Source organism: Euprymna scolopes, chromosome 3, assembly GCF_053919585.1.
Source record: "Euprymna scolopes isolate OS-2025 chromosome 3, ASM5391958v1, whole genome shotgun sequence".
Lineage (NCBI taxonomy): Eukaryota > Metazoa > Mollusca > Cephalopoda > Sepiida > Sepiolidae > Euprymna > Euprymna scolopes.
This window is the reverse complement of record NC_136484.1, coordinates 49326402-49350735: the sequence shown is the minus strand read 5'-3', so window position 1 is coordinate 49350735 and position 24334 is coordinate 49326402. Positions and strand designations below refer to the sequence as shown.

Genomic DNA, 24334 nt, shown 5'->3' with positions numbered 1-24334 from the left:
ACAGACATTTATTTGCAGGTACTTCCAGAATGACGCCTTGTCTCTTGTTTAAAAGTCTTCTTGTACTCTAATGTGCTTAACAAGACTCTGCCGTGTCGAACACTTGGTACTCTGTCTTTGTCCGGGCGTGTTTAGGACACGTCTTTACCTGTAATCTTGGAAACTACTCGTTTGCCATAATTTTAAACGTTATTTTCATTTTCAGCGACCCCGAAAACCTTTAAGAGTGGTAATTTTAAAGGAATTTGAGGGTGGAGTAATTCTTCATATTTACCTTTTTTTAAATTGAATTGTTAGGTGAAAAAGTACAGAATAGTTGCAATACACCCTCCCTTCCCCGTGTTAAATAATAGGTTTCTAAATAATAGCGTTAAAAAATAGCTCGGGTCGTAAAGTGCAGGACTGCAGGAGTACCTATAAAAGGTAACGCCGGATCGGAAAAAGAGCTCAAAATGAAAATAAAATAAATTCTCCACTCAAAATAAGAAATGGGAGAAAAAAAGTTAAATTCTCCGCTGTGTTAGTAATTAAAAACTAAAACAAATTCTCAAAATGAAAAGAAATGTTAGATTCTCCGCTCAAATACCAATATAACAAATGGGAGAGAAAAAAAAATTAAATTCGCTAAAACAAATTATTTTTTACTTGTAAACTGGTTTATTAATTGTAGAAAACAAAAACAAACGGGAGAAAAAAGGAGCTCAAAATGAAAGAAAAATAAAACAAATTATTTTTTTACTTGTAAACTGGTTTATTAATTGTACCTATTTACTATGCCTCCCCACGGGACAGAGTTAGACACCAGGGTCGTTTTTTAACGTGGAGAAAAGGTACAAAAATAAAAATTGTCTCAGTCGTGAAAGATTTCTCCTTCACTGAAAGAGAACAAGAAATAGAAGTGCAGCATCTGAAGAACAGATACTAGACTTTGATCTTGACCAAAAGGCCAAGGAAGATTTTTTATTAATTGTAGTATACAAAAACAAACGGGAGAAAAAAGGAGCTCAAAATGAAAGAAAAATAAAACAAATTATTTTTACAATTGTAGCCATCCGTATTATAAGATTTGTGTGACGTCACTTCCAATGTAAATAAAGAAGTGCGGAGCGTCAGGATAACCTTATGAAGATATTTAGGAGATGAAAGTTTGCAGCCAATCTGTTTGACAGTCGATGTTGTGCGGGCTAATCTATAGAAATATTTGGCATAAGCCATGCACGCATCTAACATTCAAAGTTAACATTTAATAGATGGTTCTCTCAAGGTAACTCCGTCACTCACTCGACACTGAATGCGTGTATAAGTTTTTCCCTGACGATTCTGGCAACCAATGTGGGTTAGGTTGTTATTCTGAAATAAATCACGAGATAAAAATTAAGCTGTCAACTCGATTCCCTTTTCTCATTCGGGTCCAATTCATTGATGAGAGGCGAAGGTGAATGGAGGAAGGGGGAGGACATAGGGGGAAAAAAAAGAAACAAATAGGAGGAAAAAAAATTAACTGTATAAAAATAGGGTAAAGATGGAGGATAATTCTTATTGTGCATGATGTAGAGGCTGTAGATGATGTAGATGATGTAGATGCCTGCATTGATGTTCTGTCAGAAATAAAACTCTTTTGGGAAACACTACCAACATTAAAAGAGCCTTTAGTGTGCGCTGCCTGCACTCAACCAGTCACTTTTATCGCTTAACCTGCTTTTTAAAGAAAAGAAAATTTCTCTCTCTCTCTCTCACTCTCTCTCTCTCTCTCTCTCTCTCATATATATATATATATATATATATATATATATATATATATATATATGTATGTATATGTAATATGTATATATATATGACTACTTCATTTAATCACATTTTAATATACGAAGATATAATTTTATGCGCAAATTTTCAGTGTTTACTTCAACAGTGCTCAATACATAGCTAGGTAGTAAATTATGAATATATATATGGCAATTAAGCTAAACAGAATATTCCACGTTGCATCATCAGAAGAATTCGTCAGCCTTATGCAGCTGTATTGCTATATATATTTTCATAACTTCCTACTATAATATATAAAAAATTAAAGACCACTTAAAAATCTTTTTAAAAAAAAATTTTTTTAAGGATAGATTTTAAACTCTTCCGACTTAAGGTTACCAATACTACAATAATAATAATACTTTCCAGGTTATGGAAACAAAAAGCTACATTCCAAAAAAAAAATTTTTATTTTACATATTTATTAAATTAGGCTTTTTACACATGATCTAAATTATAAGACCAAAGACAAAAATTCTATTAAATTGTACAAAGCGTGTATGAAAAGTGTATGAAAACATTCACCAATCAAACTTAATGAGTTCTACCTCCACTGCTTTTGATGACTTCAAAAATTCTTTGGGGCATGCTAGAAATAAGAGTTTCCATTAAGGTGCGGGAGATCCTGCTCCAGTTTCTGAAGATGGTTTCACGAAGTTCATTTTTTGTTGAATATTGTTTGCCATTTCGATAAACCTCTCTTGTCATCCCTCCCCAAACATTTTCAATTGGGTTCAAGTCCGGTGAGCATGCAGGATGTCCAAAGAGATGGACTCCATTTTATTGTAGAAAGCTCAAGGTCCGTCTTGCAGTGTGGATTGCAGCATTATCCTGTTAGAATAACCATCCATCCCCACACAAACGATGACCCTCCATCATCAAAGATGCTTTTTGTAACATGCTAACATAACCAGCTGCTGTCTGACGACCCTGCACCACCTGGAGCTCCATCGTCCCTCTGTGATAAAAGGCACCCCATAACATTATGGACCCTCCACCACTATGACATGTGGACAAAATTTCAAGAGACATTTTTTGTCATATCAATATCGCTGGAAGCCACCAGGACCATCTAAATTGAATTTTTTCTCATCAGAAAATAGGACTTTCTTCCACTTCTCAATGTCCCAGGTTTGATATTCACTACCAAATCTTAAGCGGTCCGCTTTGTGATGTGGAAGCAATCAAGGAATTTGTTTACACTTTTTATTTACCATGCCTTTTTGTTGTAAGTGTCGTCTGCAATCACCATCTGTAACCGCTTTAATTTGACTAGAAGAAAATCCTGTCATTCATAACAACCCGCCTGATTCTCTTACTCAATGCAGGAGAAATTTTGGGGGGACCTACCAAAGGATTTTGCTTTTCCATAATTTTCAGTGTTTTTTAGAAAGTTGCAAATAACACCTTTTACTGCGATTTACCTTAGCTGCTATCGCTCACTGTGACAAACCTTGCTTATGGAATCCTAGAATTCGAGAGCGCTCAACTTCGGTTAGTTTAGCTTTAGGCATGGTAACACCTTTACACAGTGATTGCTACTCTCTAACTGAACTAAAAACATTAGAATTACCATAAATCTAACAATTTATACCCATGGTCTTATAATTTTGATCATGTGTAAAAAGCCTAATTTAATAAAAATGCACATTTTTAAATAAAATTTTTGGAATGTACCTTTTTGTTTCCATAACCTTTTAGATTGTAGTATTAGTAACCTTAAGTCAGAAGAGTTTAAAATCTATCCTTAAAAAAGGTTTCTTTTTAAAGATTTTTAAGGGGTCTTAAATGTTTGATCAGCAGTGTATATAATCATTATTAATTAGAGGTTGTTCTACTATATCACAACTTTTCAGTGTAGTTAATCTGACTCTTATTCTCTACACTATCAGTGCAAACTATCAGATTAAATTTTATTGCTCGTAAGAAATCGTCAGGCTAAAACCATTATGGTGATGAAATGTAGAAGATTCTGTTCAGCTTAAGTGACATGTATTTCCAGCATTGAAGCATTGATTTGTATTGAGCACTATTAAAGTAAATAGTGAAAATCAACACATAAGAATAATTGACAATTCCATCCAAGCAAGAAGACCGGATGTCGTAATAATTAACAAGAAAAATCCTGTCAAATCGTAGACTTTGCTGTTCCAGCTGACCACAGGAGAAACTGAGTAAATACACAGAGCTAGCCAAAGAGCTGAAAGGGATATGGAAGATGAAAAAAATCAAGATAATACCTATAATAGTAGCAGCATTAGGAACAATTCCAAAAAGCTTTGAAAAAAGAATGGGCGAAATTGTAATCAGAGGAATGGTTGCAAAGATACAACGAATAACAATAATGAAACAGCTGAAATATTAAGGAAAACCCTTGAATGTGGAGATTAATACACACGAGCCACATGTGCGGGCCAAACTGACGCAGAGGTAAAACAAGAAGAAATGGTATATGGAACCAAGAACATTGAAACAGCATATCTATAGCTCAATATCCCATCCTCCCATTACCTCACCCCCACCCCAAAAAAAAGAGTGACACCAAATAGTCAAGAATGGTTAAGGAGGATTGCAAGACCGAAGAGAGAGTACTGACCAGACCTCCACTGGACAAGTGCAAAGAGAACTGGGACTTTGGGGAGACTTAGTGCCACTCAAATTCCAGTGGAAATCAATGGCTGCTGACATCGAGAAATCAGTGGTAAGAGACTGTTGTGAAAACGCAAATATATCTGCAAATGATATCAAAAGAGGTGGAGAGTACCCTTGTGAGCCAATAATATATATATATATATATATATATATATATATATATATATATATTCATTCCTGCAGTTAATTCTAAGGCTAAATGCTATGATTTCCTGCGGGGACGAAACATAGACGCCCCTCTGTGTGTGTGTATATATATATATATATTTTATTTCACAGAAACATTGGAACACACAATGTTATTTATATAATGATCAAGTGAGTCACACTATGATTACATTAGCTTTTGAGCCGCTCACATTTGGTATCTTTAATCCTGAAGGTTGAGTTTGCAGTTTTTCCATCAAACCGAAGGCACTGATGGATGATCAAAATAATGTATAGTTTCTATTGAATAAAAATATGCTCTAGCACAAATAATTGGGCACTCTTTTTATTTCATCTATAACACTGAATTTCATCTATTACACTGAATTACACACATACACTCTCTCTCTCCCCCATCCCTCTCTCCCTCTCTCTCTCTCTCTCTCTCTCTCTCTCTATATATATATATATATATATATATATATATATATATATATATATATATATATATATCCTGCCACTCGTTGCTATGGCTCAAATTAGCGCAATGGAAAAAGTTCCAAAATGAGAAAAAGCATGTTTCTTATAGGTTTAATTTTCCATTTAGTATGGGTACACAGTTTTTGTTGTTCCATTTTCTTAGCTGATATAGAGATTTTCTGGTTTGGTGACTCTTGAATAGGTAACATAAATTGTGAAAAAACAGTCAGTGTGTAATTGTAAAGATTGCTCCCTGTGCTTTGTTGATGGTTATTGCAAACGACAATAAAATTGGAAAGTGCAATTTCCTAAAGTGTAATGATGTATCCAGTGGAATCATAGGAATGCATGGAATGAAGATATATTTATCTGTGAAAGGTCCTGTTAAGATTGTTGTTTCTATGATATTGTTTGTTAATTTTTTTTACTGCAAGCCATGTGCCATTGCAAAGCTTGGATTGGTTTATATTTCACGACATGATAATTAGTATGCCAAATTTCAGTTGCAATACTGTTATATAGGTGTTTCATTGAGAAGAGGGTACCACTTGTGCGTATGTTACGTGAGTTCTTATTAGTAAAGATACGAGTATTAGTGAGAGTTTGTCTTGAGAGATGCTTAGGAAGAATGAGATGCTTAGAAAGAGTCTTATTACAGTGAGGGATGTTGTAAGACTCAGAGAGAGAGAAGTTGTATAAGTTGTTGTACGAGAGACTTAGAGAGATTGTTCATATTATGATTCTTATATTTTAAATGTTCATTCTTTCCTTAGATGTGTAGAAGAAGAAACTCTTTGAGTGAAGACATAGTGTTCAGACATTCGGACATGATGATGTTGAGACGTGTATGTAAAGACATATAACACAAATATATAATACAAATGGACTTTACCTTTGTATAAGAATCATAAACACAAGACGAGCTTTACAAAAAACACTTGATGGTTTATTCTTCACACGGCCGTGTTCCATCACCAAGAATTCAAAGTCTCACATTTTTCCTTGAAGTGACGTCTCGCTTCCAGACGTCTGACTGTCCCTGAGTTTTCTCACTGACTGTCTTCTAACTCTCTAACTAAAGTTTTTCTCTATTCCTAGAACTTTCTATTTTCCGTGACGTCATACACATGTTAAAACATGTGCATTCTTTTACGTATCCTGGACATACGTGTCCAAAACTTTTCCTATTTCTCAGTAACCTATTTATCTAATATGTTAAAAACATTATCTTATAAGCTGCATTCTTTCAATTTAAAATTTCATAATAAACTTGACAGCTCACATTCTTTTCTTGAAATATTTATCTATTTCTAAACAAATGTTTTGTTTTACATTTTTAAATTCTCACACGTAATCTATTTCTAAACTAGATTACGAGGTTCGAATTTCGCCTATCCCATTTCATTTTCATTTTAAACAAAATTCTCCATTTTTATACTTACATGAAAAGGGGACAGCCCTTATCATGTAACAATACATGCGGTGGCATCCCTGGCAAATATAGCTGTTGGATAATTAACCACTTTATATGCTTTCACAACAGTTTTGATGGATTTGTATTTGACTACCTCACTTAGAATTTTACATTGAATAATAGCGTTAAGTTCATGGACGTCTTTGTATTGACCTGCAAGAATAGCTCGTTCACTCAGTCAAGTGGAATTCTTATAATTTGAATAGCTGCGAAAACCTTTTAAACTAATTCTTCTTTTGATGTAATAAAATTACAGAAGTTAAAAGTCAAATAATTTTGCCCTTAACTCTGATCAGCTGGCACTTTTCCGTACCCAATTTCCCACAAGTGATGCAAAAAATTTTGTGCGGATCGGACAGTCTACAACTGGACATGCATATGGAATAAAAAAGTAGAGTATTTGAGGCAAGCATTTATTTCATCTGCTGGTGTTGATTGAAGAATAACAGGTAACATTTGTCTGAAATCTCCTACAAGCAATATTACTGCATTCCCAAATGGTCTGACATTGCCACGTAAATCTTGCAAGGATCAACCAAGAGCCTCAAGTTATTTTTTGCGTACCATTGTGCATTCATCCTAAACAATAAGTTTGCATTTCTGCAATATTTTTCCCCATATTGGATGTTTTGGAAATGTCGAACATGAGATTTTTGAAAAATTGAATGTCTCAAAGTAGAATAAATAATTCTTCTACTTGGCAGCAACCTCGCAGGTATTCCTCATGCAGCAAGGGCTAAGGCTATGTCATTTTGTTACCGAATGGCTGGCAAAATCAATTTAATTAGAAAGGTTTTTAACTGATATTTGTTGTCAACATACCCATCCGCAAATACTATTAAAAATAAAGTCGATAAAAGTCGTCATTTAAAAAGAAATTTAAAATCAAATGTTTGTAAAAGTGAGAAATTATTAATAAATATTTAGTAACATTTTTCTTTTAATATTCATAAAGAGTAAAACTTTTTTCAAAATAAATAAATAAATAAATGTTTGTAAATGTTACAAATAATCGTTTGGTTACGGCAACGTCAGTAAATAAAATATGTTACGTGCGGGGTGGGGTGGGAGACTAAGGGAGCGACTATTATTTTTTTCTGCTGGTCGACATGGAACTCAACGCCCAAGGAGTACCAAAATGTAAATTTTCTTTTTTTGTCAAATAAATAAATTTAAAGCAATTTTTGCAATAAATAATAAATAGCAACTTCGTTAATTTTACGACTCGTCCCAGCATATTATAAACACCCTAACCTCCCCATGTTAAAACGGCTTTCGGAATGAGCACCCCCAACTTCCCATGTTAAGAACGGCTTTCGAGGTTTGTGGAAGGGCGTGTTTAATTTGGAAGCCGTTTTTAACATGGGGAGGTTAGGGTGTTTATAATACGCTGAGGCATGTCGTAAAAATAAAACAGTTTAGAAAAAGTTAAAACAAACTTTTTTATGTAAACAATGCCGTGAAAGAAACTAAACAATTAAAACGTAATGTTTCATGAGTGAAAATCCTTAAAATAAATAAAGGAATTTAAAATTAAAAAATTGGTAAGAATGAATTTAAATTTTAAAAATATGGTAAGAATGAATTTAAATTTTTAAAATATGGGATTTTTTTTGTGCTAATGCATAGAGTGATCCGCGCTATTTTTTAAATCGTATTTCCACGTTTAATTAAAGTTTTATGATATGTTTTTTATTTAATTGTAAGGTTAAAGTACAGAATAGGTACAAAACACCCTCCCTTCCCCATGTTAAGAATGGCTTTTTAAATAATAACGTTATTATTTCAGCACAGATCACTCTCTGCATGAGTCCCTTTTTTTTTTTTACTTATCTTGTAATTCGAGAGTAGTTGAAACGGAAGTTACCGGAAATAAAAACCGGGCAGTCTCGCAGAAACGACTTCGAAAAATATTTATATTTTAATTAATATTTTTATAATTCGCAATGTTAAATTATTTGAATAACATGCAAACATTCATTGACTTTACAGATAGATTTTCTGAAAATTTCAATTTAATTGGTAATGTAGAAATATGGTTTTATCGATGTTGAACGAACCAAGAATTACATTTTTATATATATATATATAGATATGTATTTGTAGTCATCGACATACAGTCCTGTTTCGTTGTATCATAACTCATCAGTGCTGCTAGACTAGCACTTCTCCCAAGCTGAGGATTGAACCTAGAACCATGGCATTGACAGTCAGCAGTTCTACCGATCGACCCACAGGAATGGCGCCTGTAAATAATTTCGCCAAATGTCTATTTAAACAAACATCCATTCCCCACTTGTACAGTGCTCTAACCGCTTTGTTTATAAATAAGGAGTGAGCGTCGCATTTTTCAGCAAATTAAGTAGTGGGTGAGATTACTTATGACAGTGCTCTACCCAAAGATGGGGGGGGGGGCTTATATTAACTGAAGTAGCTAGTTAAGAAGTCAGAACTATAATCATCCATTAATTTAAAACTGAAACCTTTCTCAAATGGAATAGACACCTTATTTAATATTCATGAGTTTTAGCATGAGATATATGGGCACGTGATTCTTGATTAATAGATATTCTTGAGTGAAGTCTACAGTGTGGAACGACAAAAGAGTTGACCTAAAGAAAAAAAAACACTACAGCTTTATTTGAAAACTTTTATTGGAACACTCTTCCAAAGCCAAGCCTGTGTCTCTTTGGACTTGTGGGCCAGCGCCGAGTCCTTCTGCCACACCCAGTGTCTACCAGTGGCCACCTGATTGCACCAGGGAATCACCACACTCTTCAGCATCCATCCAGGTACACTTTTACACTTTGGTGTTGACTTTCAAGCCGACTTCGAAGATATGAGATGGCATGATGTGGCCCTTACTCGAAACCACATCAAAGATCATAACCGTGGCTCGAAACTTTGTTTTCACCATCCTGGGCACGCCTTTGTTATTCAAGGAAATCCAGCGATGCACTTTAAAGGTGCTGGCAATGATCCTGTTGTCATAACTTGGATCGGTAGAGAGCATGAATTGTACAGTTGTGCATCTTCAATCTCATTCATTTAAAATTGTGTCACTTTCAGACATAATAGAGAATACAGATTTGTACACAACTGGCCAACCAGTAGATGGTCTGTAACAAAAAAAGAAAACCGGTTTTCATCAAATGGAAATGGAATCATGTTGTCTTTTCTAGGGCGACAATTTTATCGTTCCACCCTGTGTTGTATTGTTATCAAATCGTCATATGTTGCGTTCTTATTATCTAAATCGTTTTTTATATATCCTTAACAATATATATATATATATATATATATATATATATATATATATATATATATATATATATATATATATATACGTTGTTCTATATATAACGAACTGTTATCCTCGAGTCCTAAATATCTATCTTAACGGTTTGTGACTCGTCTAGTGTTGTAGGTGCATGCGTGTCAAACATAATGCACATAATGAAGACAACATAGAACGACAAACCTATCTACCGCTGGCTGCTTCTGGAGAATTCGCCAACCGTCCTTGGGGGAACTGGAACCTGCTGTAACGAAGACGCTTCAAAACATGGACCCAAGACGATGTGTGTTTTTATATATTTTTTATTCGCTCCCAGGTATTTCCACAGGAAGTACTTTATTCACTGGCTCCTTGCAAAACAGGAATATTCCCGAGTTCAACAAGATACACGTGAAGAGGACTGGAAGTTACATCGACCGAAACGTTGTGCAAATAACACTCAAGATAAGAACAGTAGTCCAGATAACCCAACTAATACAAGTTTCTTGCATTTTTTATGTTTACTGAAAGTATCAGAATTCTGGCAAGAAAGAACTAATGCAGATTTCAATCTGTTTTGAACTCTTGACTATTGTGCACAAATATTATAGTTTAATATATCAGAGCTGATCAAAACTATGTCCAACTAGTTGTCATCATATACAGAATGTTCCAATAAAATGTATATACACTCTTTAAATTATCTCAACTTGCTGCATGAATATGTCATCCAACGTTTCCAAGAGATTTTTGAGAATAAAGAATGGTACTTCCAGTAGAATGGACCACATCGCCACTATCATCATGACGTGACAGCCTATTTTTATGGTCCCCTGCCAAACAGATGAGTAGAATAAAGAGTAAGTATCGATTACCATCCACGATAAGCGGATTTAACCCACATGGATTTTTGGAGGGGTGAGGAGGCATTTTAAACACAAGGTCCACACCAAAAAACCAGCTCCCATTACTGAGTTGAAAGCAACCATTGAAAGAGGATGTGCCAGCATCCCAACTGAACTGATAAGGAACGTTTGGATTCGATCAGTAAGCGTTGTCAGCCGTTCCTGGACCACAATGGCCAATAACTTGAACACTTTCGAGAATTATCTTATGGCTTCTACATTTGTTCACAGTATTTTGATGTATGAATTTTTTTTTTATCATAATAAATGTTAATTTTATTGACATTTTAAAGAGTGTATACATTTTATTGGGATCTGAAATGGATTGCTGTTTTGAACCTGTAGCATTTGAACAAATCTGTGAATATTTGCAGAAGTTTTTTTTTTTTAATTATATCTCATTATATATGAACTACTTTAGTATAATGATTTTCTTAAAAGGTGTGAGAATCTTCAAGATCAATAGCATTGATACGTTGTTATGCAAACCTGTTCTTTTCATCTGTCCTGATAAGTGAGGTGCTAAATTTATGCATGGTTCGCATGATCCAAGAAAAAAATATTTAATATCGATTATCATATGAGCTCTCACAACATGCATGTGTATATAGATTTTTTCAATATTAAACTTTACGTATCTGTGCAAGTTTTTTTGCATGAAACAAAGTAGCCTTTTGTGAAATATAAACAAATTAGATTACAACGAATCTGCATAGATCAACAGTAATAATTATTTATTGCATAAATACAATAGAAATGTAATTACTGTTAAAGCAGGATGTATTTAATTGCCTGTCACTGAGTGAACGTCCATTGAATATATTTTCCCTTGCACGGCTGGTGAATGTGAAGGTAAAATGTTGTTTTGATCAAAAGAGATAACAATGGGCAAAAAGTCGCCCCCCCCCCTTTAAACACTATTTTTCTCTAGCTGGAGTCTGTTTCATCTAACCGTGTATGTATTCAGTTTAGTAAAATGTTTAATAATTGGTTGATGAGGTTTTACATGAAACAATCTGATTGGCTAAAAGGTTTTGAAATGAACGAATCAGAAATGATTAAATAGATAGATAATCTGAATAGTTTTCTTTTTAATTGTGAATTTCGACTTATTTTTCTTTCTTTTTTTTAATATTTTTCAGGTGAGTTATGGCTTTGAAATGCAAGCAAAAAGAAGAACTAGTAAAAATAAAAGTTTATTCACGAAGCTAGCCATGATAAAAGGTTTGAATATTTTCTTATATAAAAGAGAAACGAAAATTGTCTGTTTGCCCTCTTTTCATGCATTCCCCATCCTAAATTAAAACCAATACATATCATAAATTAAAACCAATACATATCATAAATTAAAACCAATACATATCCTAAATTAAAACCAATACATATCATAAATTACTATACATTGAAGATTATGCATGCAAAACTTAAATTACGATTAACATTTTCTTCTATGTTTTATTGATATATTTTTAATCTTAACAGTGGATCCTGACTTTAAGACTAGTCAATAGTAAAGGAAATACTTATGATACTAAAATTGGTAATACTGTAAGAATCTCAAATCGAACACATTATTCAATCTATGGAGGAGGCAAACCTTTCTCGTTTGGTGTACGTGTTTAGATATTTATGTCTTGATTAAAAATGCAAAGTAGAAAAACAAAGTAACTAACCTCATGCAAAAAGATTAACTATGGGGAACATCTTCTCTTATAGATTGAAAGTATATAAATTATACATTATGTAAAGATTAAAGGAAGCCATCATGGTTCAAAGTTTCAATTTTTACTAGTGATGGAACGATTCCAATATTTTTCCCGATTCCGATACAATTACCGATTTCGATTCCGATTCTTTATAAATCTCTAATTATTTAACTATAAGCCCAGTTGTAAAGTACGCTTAAATATGATATTTTAATTCTTGCAAATTTCGTATATATTATTATAGAGTTAATGCTCTATCGATTGTTATACATTATAAAGTTGCGATTTCAAAAATAAAAAATATATCCATATGACTTGGATGCATCAGCTTGAATCGAAACCAAAACCAAAACTTATGAAAAATTCTTGATAAAATTATTTATTAAAAAAAAAAATAGATTACTGGAGTGCAGTGCCATCAGCTATAATCGAAACCGAAACCAAAACTTTTGAAGAATTCTTGGTAAAATTATTTATAAAAAAAATATCGATGCCATCAGCTATAATCGAAACTATATAAATATAGATGCCATCAGCTATAATCGAAACTGAAACCAAAACTTATATAGAATTCTTGGTAAAAGTATTTATTACAAGAAATGGGAGTCCATAACAATTAAACTACAGTCACTAGGATGTAAGTGTGACACACAAAATAAATAACACACACACTATCCTACTAATATATAGATTACTCCATGATGCAAGTTGATGTATGGAGCTAAAGAAAATACCACTTCATGATCTAGCTAAGGAAACTAGCTAAGGATCTAGCTTCATGAAACTAGCTAAGGATAGGTGTTGGATGGATAGATTCCAACTCTGAAAACAGCAATTCTTCTCCCTTTATCAGAAACATCACTCATAGAATATGAAGATTAAGGGACAAATTAAGGAAGGCAAGAGTTACGAAGTTGTCAAAAGTAAACCTAAGGTCCACTTTCTACTCTCCTTGAAGATTTTTTTTATCTATAGATGAGAAAATTTTCCAATCAATTTGGCAAATATTTTGAATATTTTTTCACATTTTCATATTTTGCTAAACCATTAATTTAATGCCTCCTTTTTTAAATAATTGGCTTGCTTCACTTTAAAGGCTACCAAAAGTAAACCCAACATCCACTATCTATTCTCCTCAAATATTATCATACGAAAGGAAAAGAAAGAAAAATCAATTTGCCTGTGTGGTGGCATGCAGAGAATGGTGAATTGTTTTTAACTTAAAATTTACAAATAGAAACGGCATAATCACGTTGACACACCGGTTCCAGCTGGATCACCGAAGTTAAGCAATGTTGAACCTGGTCAGTACTAAATGAGTGACCATTTGGAACTTATAGGTGCTGTATGTGCTCTCCGCTTATCTCGGCATTGTTTCCAGTCGTCCTGGACTTCTCCTTGCCACTGGACTCAAACAGTGCTGATTCAGGAAAGGTGTGGTTTGGGACTGCGCAACCCTTGCCTCACAATTTCACACACAGCTGCCCCTACAGGGGGTATCCTTTGTCTTTCGAGACTGAATGGAGGCATCGACAAATAGAAAATTAGGTCAAGCCTAAAACAAAGACCAGAAAGGAACATTTGACCACTCTAATCTCACCAACTGAAGAAATGCTTTTTATATTGTCAAACCCAACCACGTCTCAATTGGCATAAGACACGTTTTTGTCTTGTGTCGGTCAGGTTTCGAGTTTAAGACTTTTTGTCTTTCTTTCCTTAAACAAATGACACCCACGCTAATCATGTGCATTAAAATTTTCCCTTTCAAACACAAATGCTAAACAATTGTCCGCAAAATAAAAACAATTCCTAAACAAAACTATTTGTTGTAGTACAATTAAAACAATCATTGAATTGCAAAATAATAACAAAGAATAGTTAATTAATGGAACGTCCTTTTCCAAAAAGCAATATGCAAATTAGTTAACTTTATGACTGGCACCACATACATAAATAAAAACATGTACAGACAGTATAAGGAAGTTTCATAAGCTTCTTTCTATTTTATACTATCGTTAATTTTCGACGAGATAACAACCCTTTTCTCTTCCCTGCAACCTCTTTCCCACGGAAGAGACATTGCGAGCCTGTCTCGGCTTTATCGTTATTTCCATGGCAGGTGCTCGTCTGAGCTTCAATCTATGACCCCCCTTCGCCAAACTTTCACGAAAAACACTTGTCTAGCCAGAACCACTACCAATAGTTTCCCACACTCTTTATCTGTGCCTAAACCTAAATGTAGATTCCATGAGTAGAGCTTTTTCTTAGAACTGCATGCTTGTGGAACTCTCTTCCGTTGGCCTGCTTCCCAGGTGACTACAATCTGATTATCTTCAAGTCCAATGTAAACAAGTTCATGATGAACCGTCCCCTATGTAATCCAACCTACAAAAATCCCACTACCTATGTTACGAGGGGCGTGCAATAAGTAATGCCCCTGACCCACTTCCAATAGTAGTAGAGCAACGAAACTTGGCACAGTTATTTTCTCTACATAGGAACCCCCACACTTATGCATTTCTCTCATCGTTTGATGCAGCTCTGGAGACCGTTTTTGTAGAACACCCCAGGTTGGTCCTCCAACTACGACGTGACTTCAGAAATCAAGGCTGCATCATCTGGGAAACGCTTTCCTTTCAAAAACAACTTCATGACTGGGAAGAGGTGAAAGTCAGAGGGTGCAAGGTCAGGAGAGTAGGGAGGATGGGGTAGAATTTCATAACCACGCGCCCGTGCTTTTGATCTGGCGACATGCGAGTTGTAGACCGGAGCATTGTCCTGCAGGTTGAGGGTACCTTTGCTAATCTTGCCTCACCTCTTGATTTTGATAGCTTCCCTTAATTTCCTCAAAAGTGAAGCATGATAGGCTCCTGTAATTGTGGTACCCTTTGCCAGAAAATCTGTCATCACTACTCTGTCCTGGTCCCAGAAGACTGTGAGCATGACCTTGCCAGTAGAGGGCTGCACCCTTGCCTTCTTTGGAGGTGGTGAGTCCAAGTGCTTCCACTGCATTGACTGGACTTTGGTCTCTGGATCATATTGATGGACCCAGGTTTCATCCTGTGTAATCAGTCTTTTGAAAAACTTTGACTCATCTTTTTGGCACATCTCCAAATTCATCCTCGAGCACTCGATGCGTTCTCGTTTCTGGAATGGTGTGAGCAACCTGGGAATCCATCTGGCAGACACCTTATGCATATGCAAATGGCCATGAATGATAGTTTCCACAGACCCTGTACTAATCTTGACATCTTGGGCTATTTGGCAAATAGTAATGCGCCGATCTTCCAAAATGGCAACCTCAACTTGACGAACAGATGCCTCATCAATGGCAGAAGGGAGCCGACCAGGTCTGGGAGCTGTTTCCACAAACTTCCGGCCATGTTTGAATTCACGATGCCAGCATTTTACAAGGTCATATAATGGGGCATTATCACCATAAGTTTCTTTCATTTCATCAAAAGTCTCTTGTGGTGTGCGTCCTTTCAAATACAAAAATCGGATCACTGCTTGACATTCAACAGGCTCCATTTCACACCTGACTCAGTTCAAACACCTGTAAAACAGAAACCACAATTAGTTCAGAGCTGTAGTTTGCCACATAACCCGTAGAGATATAAATCATTGCACATGCAAAATTTCAGCTAGATCAGACAACTGGAAGTGGGTCAGGGGTATTACTTATTACACGCTCCTCGTAAAAACGCTATAATCACATTGGCCATTGTATACCCATTAACCCTTATCCTCGAGTGGCTTCCGGGCCTTAATGAGTGGTGATTCTTGTGTGTAAAAAAAAAAAAATTATGTCTACAGTGCAATGTACATGAATATGTTCAGCTGCCACTAATTTGGTTTTCTGAAAATGCAAAGGAATGGCAGGGCTATGATTCAGTGGTTTCGTGGTGTGAGTGTTTTGAAGACAGTTAGTTGTGACTCCTTTCTATTGAGATAGATGATGTCAAGACTGGAGTCAGCTCTGTTCCAACAATTTGTGGTGATATGGCGATCATCATATTCAGTTTAACGCTATGTGAGAGGGTTTTAAGAAATTGGCTTCAAAACTAACCTATCTCTGGTCAGGTCTTTATGTATCTCCTTTTCTCTCATCCATTTATATAACTTCCTTTCACGTTTTCCTAGCCATTTTCATGTGAACTGAACCTATTAATTGTTAAGCATCTACTAACCTAAGAACTCTCATCCAGTCTTTCAATGTGCCCATACCATCAAAGTCTCCTGTTCTGCACACATCTCACTATACCGTCCAGATATGATCTCCCATTGAGGTCATCAGAACTAAGCATCTCTTTAAAACTCACATTACACATCCATCATATCATTCTTATACCATTTCTCTCCAAGCAACACATATCCTCAACCCTCACTGCAACATACACATGCAGACTATGAAATTGACCGGATTCAAACCATATCTTTTGCATTCACTTACACTTGTAATACCATTAGAAAAGTTATGATTATCAACTCCTTGTCAGTTTGAGTAGGATAGCAACTTTTGTTTGATTAATCGTTTAAACTATGTGTTGTGATTTGGAATCAAACCCCAAAAGGGTTGAGATGGTGTAGGACAGACAAACCAAACGGTTTAAAGTAAACGAATAATAGATCGTATAATGTTAGAAAAGCAGTAACCATTGCTATAAAATAAGGCTAGCCATCAGGAAGAAATCGTAAATAGGCAAAATAGTTTGCAAGATTGCAGTAATAATTGTAAATAAGCGAAAAACATCCTAACTCGCAGAAAACATTATAAAAGCACTTAAAAACGTTGCTGTATATACAAAAAGAAACATCGGAACACATTGGGAAAAAAAGCTCACCTTACTACCATGGCTATAAAGAACTTGCCTTTATGTTTCTAACATTAAATTGAATTTCCATGAACAGTGTTTTTTTTTTTTGGAGGGGGGGGGGTCCCAGAACTTCCTGCAGGAAACGTTGCCAGGAGATTGTTTCTCTGAGAGCTACAACATGGTCATCTTTAAATCTCATGTCAATAAACACTCGTCATATGTCATCAACTTTGATACATTTCATTCATTATTTTCAATCCTCTCATAATATTCATTATCAGTGAACTGACAACTGATCTATCTCGTTAACCATTATTCTCGAATGGCTTTTACACTCTATAAATTGTGACTGGACATGGTATGCAAAATTTTCCATAACTCTAACACACTCTACTCTTGATACTTATCTGATTTTAGCTATTCAGAAATAGTTAGGTGATTGTTGTGATAGACTTTATCTTTGAGGGGGAGGGGGTTAGGGTCCGGTAAGTGTGAAGCCCATTTCAGGATCAGATTCCTGAGTTTACCTATTCAGTTCAGTAGCAGTTTGGTGATGTTTTAATAACCATTATCATAGAGATACCACCACAGATAAAAATCTGTAGGGTTACGTCTGAAGCAGATTCAAGATAGCACTTTCTACTGATGAGATGATTACTAAAATGTTCCCCATATCATTAAACGGTGATAAAACAAAAAAGTGCTGGACATTCATTACTGAAACTTGATGGACAAGTCAAGGATATATTGAAATTTATTTGTATTAATATGATTGGGTTTTTTAAAAAAATCTTTGAATTTTATTCACAATTCCATGTGTTACATGAAAGTGGGGGGCATATATATATATATATATATATATATATATATATATATATATATATATATATATATATATATATTTCGTAACTTTGCAATTTATAGCGTTAGGCAATGGTAAGTTAAAATATATAGAGTCGATGAAAAGTCGATCAAAAATATAGGTCGATTAAAAATTCGAGTAATAAAATCAGCAAGTTCGTGGACACCGTTAACAAAGTCCGTCCAATACGAATTATGCAAGACATTTTAGAACGTTACTGTTTGATGCAATATCATTTATAGTGGTTTGAAGGGTTCTAATATATATATATATATATATATATATATATATATATATATATATATATATATATATATATATATATATATATATATATGTATGTATATATAAACTAAGATCGATATATAGATAGATCATAATAATCATATTTTAAGTCCCAACTACAGATTTATGACGTCGATAAGAAAATGGCATATCATAAATAACAAACTTTGAGAGTTTGACTTTAAAAATGTATTGGAAGGATGATAAAATGTCTGAGAAGAAAATGATTTAAAAAGACCAAAAAAGAGAAATGTGTCGCTGACATGTTGATCTTGCTTTAAAAAAGTAACGATGATTTAGCAATTTAAGATACAAGACTTTAGAACGTAACATGCTTTTCTTTATGTGCCTGAGTGAGCATTTTTTTTTTTGTTTTTCGAACTTGGGGTAAAATCAGAAAATTTTCAGAGTCTGAAACCAAAAAATACCATGCAAGTGATTAAGAAAGAAATAATTCTGATTGACCCAATGCAATGTAAAGTATGAACGTAATCTATATGTCTATAAAAGTGAGAATGTGTGTGTGTGTGTGAACACTTCTCAATCTATATACTCAACGAATTTTACTCAACGAATTACTCAACGGATTTTTGATCTACAGACTTGAAATTTGGTATATAGGCTATTCAGACATGTGGAAAACATTTTAATCGGTTTTTATCCGGAAAAAAGTTTGTTAAGGGGTCAAAATTGAAAAATTGGTGCGTGGGAGTCATAGAATTTTTTTGTGTTTGCTATTTCACAACCGCATGCGTGAATTGTTCACATTATGTTAAGAATAAGTAGGTTTGAAAACATTTTTAAAGACTGTGGCAAGCTGGCCTAATGGTTATCGTGCTTTACTCACTGTCTTTAGGTTTTGCTTTCGTTCTCAGCTCGAATATTTTCTCTTTACTTACAAGAAGTGAATTGTTTAGAAAAAACATAATTATCACATGCACTTGTCTAATTTTCTTTCCATTTTTTTTTTTTTTACTTCATTTTTTTTTTTAAGTAATTTAACATTACGTTTAATACCGGGCAACGCCGGGGTACATCTTTTACCATAAAATAAAAATATATCATTGGAAACTGTCACGATATACATATTCTTATATATAAAAAAGATCTTTAATTTTCAACTAATATTAAGATCAAAACGGATCACACCATGTTAATTCATGAGGGTCTTTACGTGCATGTAATATCGTTTATATAATTTGTGCATTCATTCTTTATGCAGAATGTTATCCATATCTTTATAGTTGTTGCTGTTGTTTCACCACGTTTCGGTCAACTCACCTTCTGGCCTTCTTCAGGTGATTAACCATGATGGAGTGCTGAGTCTTGTAATTTATCCTCAGTAATTACTGCCTTCCATAGTTATTGTCTCACTGCGTTTTAGCCAACTAATCCTCTGGTCTGCTTTGATAGGATTGAAACCGTTATCTTCAGACAATGCTTACCTGGAACCGTAGAAACTCAACGCCTCTATCCACTGTGCTATGGGCTTTGCAGAAGACCAGAGGATGAGTTGGTTGAAACGTGGTGAAACAACGACTATAAAGATGAGGATAACAGTCCTCATAACAAAAAAAATGAATGCACCAAACTATGAAGCCTCATCTCAAAAGATTCCAAAACTAAAAAAAAACAACAAAATAATCGGTTATATAGTTATCTGTTATATGTAGCACAGTTGTGTGTGTGTGTGTGTGTGTGTGTGTGTGTGTGTGTGTGTGTGTGTGTGTGTGTGTGTGTGTGTGTGTGTGTGTGTGTGTGTCCAGTTAAAAAATTGGAAACTACAGAAGGCACATACAACCACACACACAGTGCTGATATATTTTTTCAGTATTACCTAAAACAGAATATGGACATATTTTTTTCTTGTAATATTCATCCTTTTGGGATTAACAGGAAAAAAATTACTCGGGGGGAGGGTGAACATTTAGAGTCATTTTTCCATCAACTTTTAGTATAAAATGGTACTTGTGATAGAGAGAGAGTAGGTAATAGAAAAAGGGGAGAAGGGGGTTAACCGGTGATCTAGCGAGACCCGGTGTATCAACGTGATTATGCCATGTGTGTGTGTGTGTGTGTGTGTGTGTGTGTGTGTGTGTGTGTGTGTGTGTGTGTGTGTGTGTATCTATGTAAATTTAAGCCATGACCATTTTTATCTTTTTTGTTTTTGTTTTCATATTAAATATATCATTTCGCGTGAGAATAGCATTAATGGATGTAATTTCATTAGCTTTATAACTCTCTTCAACTCCCAGTGGTGACATTTTTTTTAGTATGAAACATCTATATATATATATTTCATAGGAAATAATTGTGTATTTTTTTTCATATATATACATATATATATATATATATATATATATATATATATATATATATATATATATATTATTTTTATTTATATATATATATATTGTTTTTCAGCATTACATATATATATATATATATATATATATATATATATATATATATATATTCCAACATTATGATTATAATTAAATAATAATAATTAATTTATACCTACAGACACTAGTGTTTCATGCTTACGCAATCATCAGTGTATGATAACAATTCCTGCCGGTCATGAGATTCAAACCCAGCTACAAAGCCGCCTTTTTCTCCATTTGCCGAACCTCTGCCTCAGGACCAAACTACTTCATTTACTCACATAAAACTAATATACGAAAGTATACATTTATGCGTAAACTTTAAGTATTTACTTCAAAAGTGCTCAATACGTAGGTAGAGCTAGTTAGTAATTTATAAAATATATATGGCGATTAAGCTACACTGAATATTCATCCACTCTAGGATTCGTCAGGCTTATGCGCAAATTCTGTGGTTGTTTATTGTTTTTATATGGTCCTCTTCTGTTGAGGGTTTTAGTTAGCCAATCAGTTTTCTAGTATCCACCGCACCCCTTCCTATCAGCCAATTGGCATGCATTTTATCGAACAAAGGATCTGTTTTAAAACTAGTTTAGTGATTTAAAGCAGACATTTCTTCTTTTTTTATATATATATATAAATATACATATGTGTACACACATATATGCACATATATATGCATATATATATATATACATGCATATATGTGTGATCGTTTATGTATATTCATGTTTATTTAATTTATTTATTTGTTTATTTTCTATTGTTTTTGTTAGTTTTAAAACTATTTTGTATCGCTATCCTAGAGTAAATTTTATTTTGTGAACACAGTTATTTGCTATTTCTCTTCTACAGTTTAATAGATTTTGGGGTTCTTTAAAGTACAGGATAGCAAATTTTTCATGAAGGCATAATTTACATGGGTCGTCTAACTGCCTACACGTGGTAGCTTGTCTTATTATTTTCCATTCGACTACCGGCGAATGTCCTCTTTCTTTGAGTTCCCAGTATTTATTAGCTAGTGTTGTTTTTTATATATATATATATATATATATATATATATATATATATATATATATATATAATTATTTACTATAATAATTATTAAATACCTACAGACATTAGTGTTTCATCCTTTCGGGAATCATCAATGCAGGGTGTCACAATATACAGCGAGAACCGGTGTGTCAACGTGACTATACCGTGATTATGACATGTTCGACTGTCGCTAGATTCGAACCTAGCAACGAAGCCATCTCTGATTCCATTAGCAAGAACCAAATCCATTTGGGCACTGTTAACCATGAGAAATGCAGCTGAAATTTAAATATTTACTTTTTAAAATGTTTTTAACGTCTGTCAGAGTGATCTCACCATTATATGATGATCTGCACATGTGAGTTAAAGTGACCGACTTTTTTTCAACTGAAAAGTGCTCAACAATAAGAAACGAGTTTCTTAAAGGGGCTGACATAATTATTTACTATAATAATTATTAAATACATACAGTGTTTCATTTTTTCGAGAATCATCAGTGCAGGATGTCATGATTAATATCGCCCGAGAGATTCGAACCCGGCAATGAAGCCAACTGTAACTCCATTAGCAAGAACCAAATCCATTCAGCCACCGTTAACCATGAGAAATGCAGTTGAAATTTAAATATTTATTTTTAAGGTTTTTAATGTCTGTCAGAGTGATCTAATCATTATATGATGATCTGGCATGTGCGTATATATATATACAGTGCCACCCAAAAAAGTCTGCAGTTGTCATTTTTTCAAAAACCGCAAATCTAAGCTAGATAGATAGATAATTAGATAGATAGATGAATAGATAGAGAGATACACAAATAATTTTATCTTTCGTTATATATATATATATATATTTATATAATTAGTTACTATAATAATTATTAAATACCTACAAACACTAGCCTTTCATTCTTTTCGGGAATCATCAGTGCAGGGTGTCACAATTAACACCAGTCGATAGATTCGAACCTGGCAACAAAGCCATCTCTGACTCCATTAGCACGGACCAAATTAATTCGGCCACTGTTAACCGTGAGAAATGCAGAAATCCCTCTCTCTCTCTCTCTCTCTCTCTCTCTATATATATATATATATATATATATATATATATATATATATATATATATATATATATATATACAGTGCCACCCAAAAAAGTCTGCACTTGTAATTTTTTCAAAAATCGCAAATCCAAGCTAAATTTAATGTAACTGTTTAAACAACCTATACCTCATTTGAGCCACCTTTTATTCCTCTATAATTTTACCTGTTCATATTTGGCTTTTAATTGAAGTATCTTAGGGTTCACGTCAATTTAAAAAATTAGCTTCAAATCGAGAAGGCAAAAAGAAACTCTGCACAATGGAAAATTGTTATTTAAATGTAACTTTAGAACATTAATGTAACACAAATACAACAGGAACACAAGTTATTATTTAGTAGTATAGCCCTTCTGTAGTTTGACAGCCTGAAATATTTTGGACCATTCTCTTGAATTAGTCTTCAGCAATACTCCGGTGAAAGGGCATCCCACTTCTCTTAAATTTTGTAAAATTGCCCATCTTAGTCTTGACAATGTTTTTTTTTTTTCTAATCTTCTTTGGACAAATTTTGTGCAAATCTACCACATCTTCAGTTTCACACAAATAATTGTGTGTACAGTTCCCACACTGATATCAAACTGTGCACTTATTGTCTCTATAGACACACAACGGTCCTTATCCATGAAATTCTTTATTTGGCCAATTAACTCTGGTGTTCTGACTCTCTTACTTTTCCCACACCTCTCATCATCCCTCACAGACTTCCTGCATTCCTTGAATCTCTTATGCCATTCACAATTGCCTGATTAATGCAAAATGGTTCAAAAGCTGTCTGAAACATTCCATACGTTTCTGTGGCAGTTTTTCCAAGTTTAAAACAGAATTTTTACTGTATATCATTCTTGTAAAGTGTCCTTACGTTCAGATTGCAATTTTGAAATTCACCAGCTGTAACAATCAGGTTTAAGTAGGGTGCATTCCAATTCTTGCTGTAGCTGTTCCTTTGAACCTAAAATCATATATCAATTGGTAACTCATGTCATAAGATGTATGGCAATAACATAGTGAATTTTCAAGTGTCTATGATAATTTTAAATGTCTGTACAAAAAAAGCCTCATGCACACATATTATAATGAATCCTCACGGGGATGAAACGCGGAAAATTCTGTGTAACTTTATTGCCATATATATTTTCAAAACCTAAAGTCATAAATCTAATGAAATTATATCCATTAATGCTATTCTCACTGGAAATGCTGTATTTAATATGAAAACAAAACAAAAACTGATGAAAATGGTCATGGCTTGAATTTATATATATATATATATATATATATATATATATATATATATATATATATATATATATATATATATATATATATATATATATATGGAAATATGTTTCTTCAGTTATATTTCATCTTTTATTGATACCAATCCTTTAATTTATGAAGC

At 33.9% G+C, this 24334-nt stretch overlaps 1 protein-coding gene across 5 annotated transcripts in view; it reads left to right on the top strand.

Annotated features, from left to right (window-relative positions):
• Positions 1-24334, top strand: part of LOC145254880 (uncharacterized) — an 814065-nt gene that overhangs the window by 670492 nt on the left and 119239 nt on the right. The window contains exon 6 of one of the 5 annotated variants that reach the window (XM_080113773.1): positions 11884-11965. The exons of the other annotated variants lie outside the window; for them this stretch is intronic. The gene's annotated coding sequence lies outside the window, so the exon portion shown is untranslated. The remainder of the gene's footprint in view (positions 1-11883; positions 11966-24334) is intronic. 5 annotated transcript variants of the gene reach the window in all.